This window comes from Dreissena polymorpha, chromosome 2, assembly GCF_020536995.1.
Source record: "Dreissena polymorpha isolate Duluth1 chromosome 2, UMN_Dpol_1.0, whole genome shotgun sequence".
Taxonomy (NCBI): domain Eukaryota; kingdom Metazoa; phylum Mollusca; class Bivalvia; order Myida; family Dreissenidae; genus Dreissena; species Dreissena polymorpha.
Genome location: NC_068356.1, coordinates 148,601,597 through 148,612,938, shown reverse-complemented (window position 1 = coordinate 148,612,938; position 11,342 = coordinate 148,601,597).

Here is an 11,342-nt window from a genome sequence, read left to right as displayed (position 1 = left end):
CCATGCAAGTCACTGCTTGATTTAAAACATGCAATTTGACTAATTGTAATGCATATAGGTGGAATAGTAAATATATTGTTATCAAACATTTTCACCATGCTATATAAATTTCATGATTTAGGTCAATGCTTATCAAGGCCGACTTAAGCGCAGACAATGTGTGACTATATGTGCATGTATGCATGTTCTTTCATTTGTTGTTAATAAGTATTTAAGTATGATTTAGGTTTTTAGTTTCAATTTTTTGTCTGTAACAATGGCAAACGTTCACAAATAAGTAACATATCCTAACATATACTTACGGCATTACATTTCAATAGTTTCAACAAGTTTTCTTTTTCTTCTGCAAACGTATGTTACCGGTCGCTTTAAAGTATCATTAGTTAATTAGACCAGTCGACGGCTATTGTTTGTCAGAAATATACATGCCAGTTCAATACATTTACTTGTATTCCTCATTTCCTATATAAAGGACCATAGATAAATTTCAATGTAGACAGCTAAGTTGAATTTAGATTGTGTTTCCATGAATATTCTTTTCTTTAAGAAAAGGTAATGTACGCATGAACTCAAAAAAGTTCAAAGCATTCAAGAAGAACTAGTATGTCGCTGTTTATAGTTATTCAAGTTATGTGGTTAAACTTAAAGTATCAACATACGCTTTTTTTTCCTACTTTTGTGTTGTATCAGGCTATTGTTTTTATAAATATAACGAAATCCCTACAGTTGTATTGTGATAAATCTACATTGACATTATGAACGATTTGATTTCTCCAATTCATTGCCCAATTTGCAATGGTGGGTGAGCGCGCATCACGTCCAATTGTGTGTAACGTTTAGATTAGTGAGCATGCGATTTGGTTTATCTGGTTATTAACCGCACTGCATACTATTTTCGGGCACATTCGCATGTTTACGACATTTTCTTTCTTTTGTGTTATTGTCGTAAGCTATTTTTGGGCAGTTGTAACAGTAATGTGGAACATCTGACTTGTAAACAAAAATAGAACTACGCTGGTAGTTCTATAGTCCACCTTGCTCTCGACAGAATACGAGTTCGATCAAAGTATGCGAGTAGCATTTTATCTTTATCAATTTACACCATGTACCAGAGAAACATAATAAAAAATGTCTTAGCGGGTTTCGATAAAAGTTAGTATTAGTATATTTTATCTTCCTACAGCCTTGAGTCTTACCTGCGATATTGTAGAGGTTGGCGGGAGACAGTCGTCAAAGCACCGAGGAACTTTTGCAAGGTGCTCCAGTCGTCTGGATAGTCCACACAGAAGTAGCTTCGCGGTCACATCGTGTTGCGGAAGTGATGCATATTAAGAGGCCAGATACATGTAAAACATTTTAAACCATAAATAGTAACTAAATAAAATGTGTTTTTCATTTAAGGTTTAAAGAGCTTATACAGCAAATATAAAAATGAAAAAAAACAAAACATTTTGACAGCAGTTTACATTTAAAGTAATTTTAGGATGTTAAATATGTTTGAAATAAATTATCTGAAAGCTTTCCGTTTTCTTGGACGTTGGGATGGGCAAACGGAATGAGTTTTTTTATACATGTACTCCCACAAGTATAAAAAACATATTGTGTATTGGAGCATATAATAATGCTTGCGCGCGGCATAAACCATTGAAAAAAATCCAAATACCCAACGCTAAAAACACAAAGTACATTCTTGGCCAAGTACCTATAAGTGAAGCACGGTCGATTACCTGTGTAATACCGGAACAACAGAGACCGGTAGTACATTCATATGGTCCGTACCCCTGTGACTAAACTCACCTTCTAGGCTATGACTATTTCCGACATTTACTACAGGTTGATAAATCGGCATGGTTACATACCATAGATAAACACTGGAGAATGCTTGCAGTGTTGTCATTATTAACCGATTGGCGATCCATATCATCGGTTGAAAATCTCGAAAAATCGGTTGTTTTTTATCCGATAGTGAATTAAATTAAGTGGTGTCACACCGCATTGTTTTTATGAAACATCGTTGACGATTCGTTGGTCTAAAACAAAAGAGCCAATCAGAAGCGTTGTAACAGAAATATTTAACACCGCGCCGTTTTTGATTAAAACATCGTTGACGATTCGTCGGTCTAAAACGAAAGAGCCAATCAGAAGCGTTGTAACAGAAATCAATGTAAATTCAGCATGGAGTCTGCGTGGAAAGAAACGAAAAATAAACCTTTGAGATTTCGGATTTAAAGAGAAATCTAGTTAGAAAGAAAATGACACAGTTGATTTTTCTTCCTGTTTATATTGTTAGTTATTGTTCAATAACTATCTGTTATATTTGTTTTGGTTCTCGTTATCTTTTTTGCGCTGTTTTAGATCGGCTTCGTTCACGATTGTTGTGACTTTTCTTAGTGCCGTTTGTTGTTATGGTCTGATCGCTGAAAAGGGGGTAAGTTTTCCGCATTATCAGAATTGAACTTTCGAATTGTATTCAACTTTTTATATTTTTCCACAATCACCCTTGCTTGAAGTTGTTGTTTTGTAGTTATTACTTTGTTGCGTTTTTTCCCCATATAGATCTAGTTTTAAATTAAGTAAGGATTGAAAGCTTCTTACATTATTACTTCGTTTTGCCATTGTAATGGAGCAGAGGACAAATGAGGAGGACCCCTAGACCCCCGGCTTAATCTGTTGCTTTATTACAAAAATCTGTTGTTCCAAATAATAATGAAAACACTGTGCTTGTCTTATTGAGATACATGCACACCTGCTCAAAGTAAAAGATAAATGGGGACGGGGATTAATATTACCACGAAGCGAAGCAATTGTGTATATGTTATGTGACTTCTGTATCCTTAAATCGTGCGACCCTTATCATCCCCTCCCAGCGTTCGATTTGTATTAACATTTTGGGAAATTTTTTATACTTGTGAGAAAAGTTAGTATGGCTCGGCAAACAATACCTACATATAGCTATGCCTTTCACGTGTTTTCCATGGGATGAATTCAATTTGTAAACCGACTGATTGGATTACAGATATAATACGAACAGGACATAAATACAACGCATAGAAATGTTGAGTCATAGGATAAGTTATACCTCGACACTACCGATCCGAATGTACACAATAAATCGCATGGGGAAAAAACGCTAATGTAAAATAAATAAATCGTGTGTCAAATTAGGATTTATGCCAAATATGGAGTAAATAGATTACATAGAGTCGGCAATAAGCTTAACTACTGGGTAACATCTATATTGCTAAGTATACTTATACGAAAATAGAGCTCGAACATCGAACCCCCCGATCCGTTGGCAAACTCTGTAAAAAGAAGGCCATGGGGAAGGAAAATTAAAACGTTAAAGAGAATGATGATGAAGCTGTCCGGTGAGCGCAGTGGTTGGCTCACGTGCTTTTCACCTAGGCAACCCGGGTTCAATCCCCGTTCCTGGAAGAATGTGAGGTTTGGTTGATGGTCATCACAACGAACTTATTAGGTTTCCTCCAGCTTCCTCCCCCCCCCCCCCCCCCACAGACAACACCACTCAAAAATTGAAGATCTTTCAGTAACAACTAAATAGCTTCAAATATGCAGCTAAAGTTAAAAAATTAGCAAATCTAATAAATTAACAAGGTGGGATTGCGGAGCACAGTCTTCGTCTAAATATGATACAGCCTCAGTGGCGGAAGGACCTCATAAACATTCAAATACACACACACAAAGGGCCCTTACATACAGGCCTCCGTCCTACCGTCACTCTGGGCGAAGATATTGCTCATATATGTCTAAACTAACTCGCACACATGGCATAATCATGCTTTGATTTCAGCATGCGTGTTACTTGTAATATTCTATTTAGCAAGTTGACACTCGATTAGATATAGTTTATAGTAGTTTAATTGACAATGAGTTGACCAAAACTGTTTGTACATTAACAAATATCACCCTGTTTTCATGGAATCAAGCGGGCACCTCCCCGATGTGATCAAATATTCGAAAATATAGGACAACAACAAAGGTAATTAAATGCCTCCTAGTGTTTAAATAAAATGCATCGCAATTTTTTTTCTCAATAATTATGTCGAAATTAAAACATCCAAAGCAAAAGTATTATATAAGGGAAAAATAGTTTTATGTATTTACATTGTATTGTCATTTTTATAGGGGAATGGCATTATTCATAACGGAGTATACATAAATATTTGTTCTTCAAATTGTATATTTGACGATCTAAATGTCTTATGATGTTGTGTAACCCTTTTAACACTAAGCTAACGCTCATTATATACTTGTCAGTTTGACCATTTCCTTCATAATCGCATGAACGCCATCAAAATGGAATTCAATCCTTCAATTGTATTCATAATATTGTCTGTAAAACAGGCCTTATTAGATGAATATGCACACACTGTATGTTTATTACTGTTAAACTTTTAATATCTATAGTAATTTAAACCACTCAATTCTATCCACCGCAGTACTGGCATAAAGTTAAAAAAAATAAGCTTCACGTGTCTAGAGATATAATATTTCACTTCTTTTTTTACTTCATGAAAATAACCTCAAATTAATGGTATTTCTTTATCATCGTGAAAAGCGCATGCGCAAAAACGGATGTTGGCAAATGATTTGATGTTTTGGTTAGGTAAACATGTAATTCGCACGGATCAAAATGGTATGCAATGTTCAGCGTTGGATAATGTATGTAATATTAATCAGTATGCGCCCGCATGTAATTTACTTATATCGCTTACAAAAGTTAGCATTTCTTCACTGTTTACCGACTGCTTTTTAAATTTCAGATGATTAAACTTTACAAAAAAATTGATGAAAGCTGTGTTTAAAGCGAGTGTATACGAGCTTAGTAGTACATTTTGGAATAATAAAACGGTGATGAATATGAACTTAACTAATGGTTCGAATAAGTGGTACCCGACAATGAACGAAAAAATTGTTATATGAAATTCCAAATAATTTTGCTTTTTTTCATTATTAATGCAATTAATACAATCGATTTAGGAACAGCAGAAATAGAATCAGGGGAGAAGTTATTGTCGCAATAAGGTTGACATTATAGTTTAACTCAAGTAATAAATTAATTATACAATACATGACAATAGATATAATACACACATGTACACAGTAAAACGTCATTTGCACGAGCAGGAGAGAAACCTTCAAATACAAGTCCGTACTTTATTTTAGCAGGGACCCAATTTCCAAACAGTGAGAAGCCTTAGACAGGTTTCGATAACACAATAACACGTAACTCTACCACTGAAAGCCTCGGAAGACGTAAAATATGACAATATTGAAATATGAAAGGGGATATAAACTACTGCATCAAGACAGAACAATATACACTTATTTCATGGATGCGCGGTGAACAGTCAAAACTGTTTCCCAAGGTATCAGGGATGACTTTGGTACTGTTCCGAATGTCAGCCCTGATACCGAGGGACAACAGTTTTGACTGTTCACCAAGCATCCATGAAATAAGTGTTTTATTACCTGATCAAATTTCCAACATAGAAATAACAGCAAGCTAAATTTTTATTTACACACAACAGTAATCGATAAAATAAATAATTTTGACTTTTAAACTGTAAAATGACGTCATTTTTTCGACGAAATGACGTCATTATTCCAACGGGCAACAGTTCAAACTGTTGACCGGTCAACAGTTCGATATTCACCGGTAACAGTTTAAAACATTGCAAATTTCTTTTTCGACGAGGAAATAGCACAAAATAATTAATTATCATTTATATAAGACATCAGGTAATAATTCAAACTGTTCAAACTGTTGACCGGTCAACAGTTCGATATTCACCGGTAACAGTTTAAAACATTGCAAATTTCTTTTTCGACGAGGAAATAGCAAAAAATAAATAATTATCATTTATATAAGACATCAGGTAATAAACCAAACTGTTGTACTACCAAAACTGTTGCACAATAAGAAGAGTAACCTTATTGTACGATACTGTCAATTATTGACCTCCAAAATATATCATATTTGATAAATGTTACGTAGTCCTTAGTAACGTAGAATGGTTGCACCAGACCCGGGGACTGTTCAACTTTCCGCAAAAATTATGTAACTATTACAGCTTAGTGAGGCATTTATCAATATATGTTTTAATCATACACTTGACATTCCATGACAATGTATAAATTTACGAACCTCCTCTTGGACATATACAGAGCCACGGGCGTGAGAGTAGATATGGAAACGTTTTAATCAAATCGCGCATACATTTAATCACCAATCTTCTTATTTTAGGCTCATCACATTATTGTGTATTTTATTTTCTTATTATTCTCCAATGTTTTCTTCACAGCCTGCCACCAGCTTCAAATAAATTTATCCAGCGAGAAAACTTTGTGCAAAAGTACCTTTACACGATGCAATAACAATGCGGAAAATGTAAAATGTGAAAACATACCAGAGCATGCTTTCGGAATGTCAACATATTTTAAAGATATTTTTCGCAACTTTCCAACAGAAAAAAGATTTGAAAGCCTATTTGTTGATACCATACAAGTAAAGACTCTGTGTATTCAACCCCAACAAAACATCACATAAACCATCCCATTTTCCATACGACAAAAACCTTTATACATTCCCGATACATTAATATGTTTTGGATTCACTACCTCTGTCCTTATGCACTGCCAAATACGCGTGCTATTTCGCGTTGAATGATTGAAGAAAACATCTGCACATTATATACCTATCATAAAAGTAACGTAAATTCATAATTTTGGCGCGTTTATCATAACTGCATCAACAATCACACTTAATTCGTGCATAAATACATTTATTTTTATTTGTAATTCCAACAAAACATTAACATTAATAACTTTTATCACGAACATCGTTATCATCACGTCGGACGTTATGTGCAGATCAGAAAGCAAAGCATTTTAATGCAACATTCGCATATTTTAATTTTCAAAACTCCTCTTTTAATCCTTTACCACTTAGATACGTTTTTTTACGCATTTGTTGTCCATTAGAAAGTTAAATTTAATTTAAGACCTTTCTTTACAAATTCAAGTTTAAAAGTTTCATTTCCAACCCTTAGATACTGATGAATGACAAACAGCATAAAACCTGAACAGGCACACGTATTTAATGTAATTCGGAAAATCTAATCTTGACATGCTGAATGTCCTCTTCCGTCAATTTGAACGTTCGTTGTGGTCGCCCAGTGGTCAATGGTTCCGAAACTTGGCATATTACATCTGTGGAATCAATCCAAATCTTGTCTTCTTTTCTGGGCCAGCGAAACAGGTCTTTTTTTGTTGCAAAAACGTAACTTCGATGTTCTCATATTCTGTATCAACCTGTAAAATTTTGCCAACGTACCATATATTTCCATACTTAGCCGCTACAAAGTTTCCAACTTCAAATGGACACGTCTGAGCTTCTGGTGTAGTTATGTGTTTGTCTGACTCTGGAATTGGAGTTTCGAGCTCTTGAATGTGAGTTTCTGGTTCTGCAATGAGAGTGCTTGGCTCTGGAATGGGGTATCAAACACTGGAATTTAAGTTTGTTGCTCTGGGTCAATTTGTTGGCTGGTAGAGCTCACAACTATAGTTTGTGGATGCCAATGACGGCAGTTATAGATACAGCAAATACAAATTTCGCAGTAACAACTCTTTTCGCCTACTAAGACTTCGTTATTACATTGGCCAACTACTGCGTGTATTTTCATGGTGCCTTTTATAGTTTTCAATTAAATTTGCTGTTTTGCTACTACTTGGCATTCTTGAGATGACTCAAACAAAAATATGACATTTGCTATTGTGCAATAAGGTAACTGAGTCCAGGCATAAAAGTCCTGTGCATTTTGAATAACGGTCTCTCCGGTTCGGACAGCCTCGTCAGCTAGCCGTTTATTAGTTCCATCGAGGCCATCGCAAGGCCCCTTTCCATGACCTGCCTCGAACAAATTCCAAACAGCTTTTACTCCGAACAAAGCTTCATGGTTGGCTACTGTTTGGAAAATTGACTTATTTCGGTATTGAATTTCAGGACTTTCAGTCCAATAGTGAAATGTTTGGAACATTGGATTTGATGTCGGGTACAATTATTTCCATGAAACATTGAACCGTTGTTGTATTATGGCCCGTTTCATCCGAAACCAAGACTAGACTTCTGTGGTTAATCTGGTTGTCTTCATTTCCCCTGTAATAATAAGCAACAGGATGCAGCGTTACTGCAGACTGAGACCAATATGCAGACTGAACCTCGTCAACACTTCTACAGGTATAATTTTCTGTAAAGTTCATTTGAAGTAGTACATTATTGGCTCCCAGATTTTATTTTAGTATTCTTATTTCAGTATACTGTTTACGCACTCTTTCTACGTGAGCAACAAACTCTTCAGTTCTATTTTTTTCAAATGTTGGGACAAAGTTTCTGTTGACAGTTCAACCTCAACGATTTTTGTCACCATCCTTGTTCTGCCGTTCTGCCTTTATCGCCCACCGTAACGCGTTTCCACTGACTATATTTCAATTTCCCTGTCATGTTCATTCTTACGGCTCCCATATGACTTTCCTCTTTGATAACTGTTTCAGGATTGAATGGAATATCTAATCCAGAAGACTTCAGTGCTTTTAAACATACAGCAACATGTTGGTGTTTTGTACAGAGACAACTACTCCAAGCTGTAAAAGACGTTAGTTTGATGTAGTTTGGTCTGATTCGACAAAACGAAGCAAAAGATAGTTTTACATCTGGATTTTCACCGATATATTTTCTATGTAGGTTTTTCAGGTAGTCGTTGAGAGTTCTTGTCTGATGGGTTTTACCTTTGAACTTGAGTTTTTCTTTCTTTTCCGGGTTCTGTCTAGAGTTGTCATTTCGGGACATGAATTCCATCACTGATGTTCGGTACTTTTCAATTTCTCGTCGCCTTTTTACCTTACATGCTCAGGTTAATGTTAAACTTTGGCGGCTTATGCATGTGTTCTGATTTAATTTTTGTTATGAGTCGGTATTTTTTCAGAAGTCGAATCGACAGCGATCTACTTGACGACTTGGACTTATCTTTTCTGCTTGCTCTAATTTCGGTTAATGCTGTTTTTGCAAGGAGTAGCTGACGTTTGACATGTTGCGGTATCTTAGAAGTAGAACTCATATCTTTGAGTTGATACTTTGTCAAAGATTTTATTGACATAGTGGTGGTCTTAGTATCGATAGATAGCGCTGAACGTTGCATTAGTATTTTCATTCTTTGAATTGCTCTCATTTTGGTATTGTATTTCTTTTCCAGTTCAAGGTGTTCGCCTGCAACTTTTTACACTCTTGTTTCTTCTTTTCAAGAGCCTTCGTTACTCGAATTCTTGCTTCCGCCTTTCGTCTTGGAAACGGCATGTTAACCACAAGTTCTTATAAATATTGAAGGTACACGATCTTCAACAATAGACAAATACATAATATTAATACATGCCATGACCAATGCGTCCCAACAATATATACCAGAGTTCAAGCTTTTTTTTTTTAATATTATAACGGGTATTTGAACATTATATACATACTTTGGAATTTTTACAAGCTTAAGATTTATGAAAATATGTTATGTTAATGGTTTAATAATCGTACGGTGAAATATAAATGAAGTTGTTCACTATTATTTGACATGCATTAAGCCCCATTTGCCCTGAACGCAACCAATATGTACAGATTTCAATGACAAACTGGCCAATGTCGTCGCACAAGCTGTTAAACACTTTTGATTACATACACACACTAATTGTCTGCAGTGCACCAGTGGTGAAGTATAAACAGGCTAATCAGTGTGCACAGGCAGATGCGGCGGTTATCATTCTTAGCGTAGTTAATAGCAGACCAACTTGCAAAACTTGCTTAAATTAACCTTAGTTGTTCGCAAGCGAACAACTAAAAAACCACGTACGTATGCCAAATACTTCTGTTCACAGAACATTATTGTATTTCAGCTAATATGAAAATGATGATGATGATGATGACGACGACGACGACGATGCTTCTGCTGCTGATGATGATGAAGAAGGAGAAGAAGAATAATAAGATGATTATGATGATGATGATGATGATGATGTTGCTGATGTTGCCGATGCTGATTATATTCAATATCACGACCGCAATTGAACATAGTCGGAGAAGTGGACCGCTAAACATTAGAACTGACGTGTATACATGTACAACGAACAAGCATAATAGGCTTCATTTTAAACGAGTGTTCTGGTTAAAAATAAGTAGCTTTTCTTCGCATTGACTGGGTTAGATAAAGACCGCACGAGCACATCGGCAATCGAAATAGAGCGAATTCTGTACCCCGCAAATTCATGTGCTGAACATAACGTTGAGAAAATAAGAACATAGTCATTACGTTATTCTTACACAATTTCTTACGTGTCATAAATTACCAGAAAATTGAAGTCGTAACACCATTATACGTTTGCCTTACATATACGTATCGAAGGCAATTTTACGTGAAGTTTTCAGTGGTAAACCTCAATCATGACTTTGGGCAAAATATGCATTGACAATTTTGGCATTTATACCTGTTTTAACTGCCACGCTTAAAATAATCGCATTACATGAAAGCTTTTAAATGACGACGAAAATGATCACCTGAACACTATTATTATATTAAAGACTTAAATAATCAACTGACATATTCGCGCCTGTAACTAAAGAAGCCTCTTTAAGCAAATATTCAGCAATCAATACAACCATGACCTACTTGAATACAATGGCTGTTTATACAAGTTAACATGGATATAATGTGATTGACAAAGCTACTGAAAAACACACTAAGGCGGGTTGGCGCTAACAAGTAACAGGATACAAGATTGTAACTATAATGTAAAGCCTGTTGTTCATGAATGTTCCTTATTTTTGATCATACAAATAGTTTTCCGAAAAGGCTCGATGTATAATACAACGCATATTGCAAACATTTACAATGGCAGGAAAATAATATGATAGGAAGAAATACGTATTAAATATCCTTGTATAATAACACATCAGACCACCATGACATGCAACTGTTTGTCATTAACTGTTATTCTTCCTGCTGTCATTGACAATTAAGAAACTATATTCAGCCTGCTGGTATGCAAACTATATGAATGTAAAGCAGGCTTGGCTGGGATATTGTTTCATCAGACCGCTATTCCCAGGCGTTGTATCAGATTGCAAAGATACAATGCGTATCAACTGTTTGTTTGAAAACTAAGGGCGCATTGTCATGTTTTCAGCTCTAACATGCACGTAGGTCATGCTTAAGTACGGTATACTTTTTCGCAATGAAATTGAGGCATTGACATAAATTCTTGCATTTATAAGTGGGTTTTAA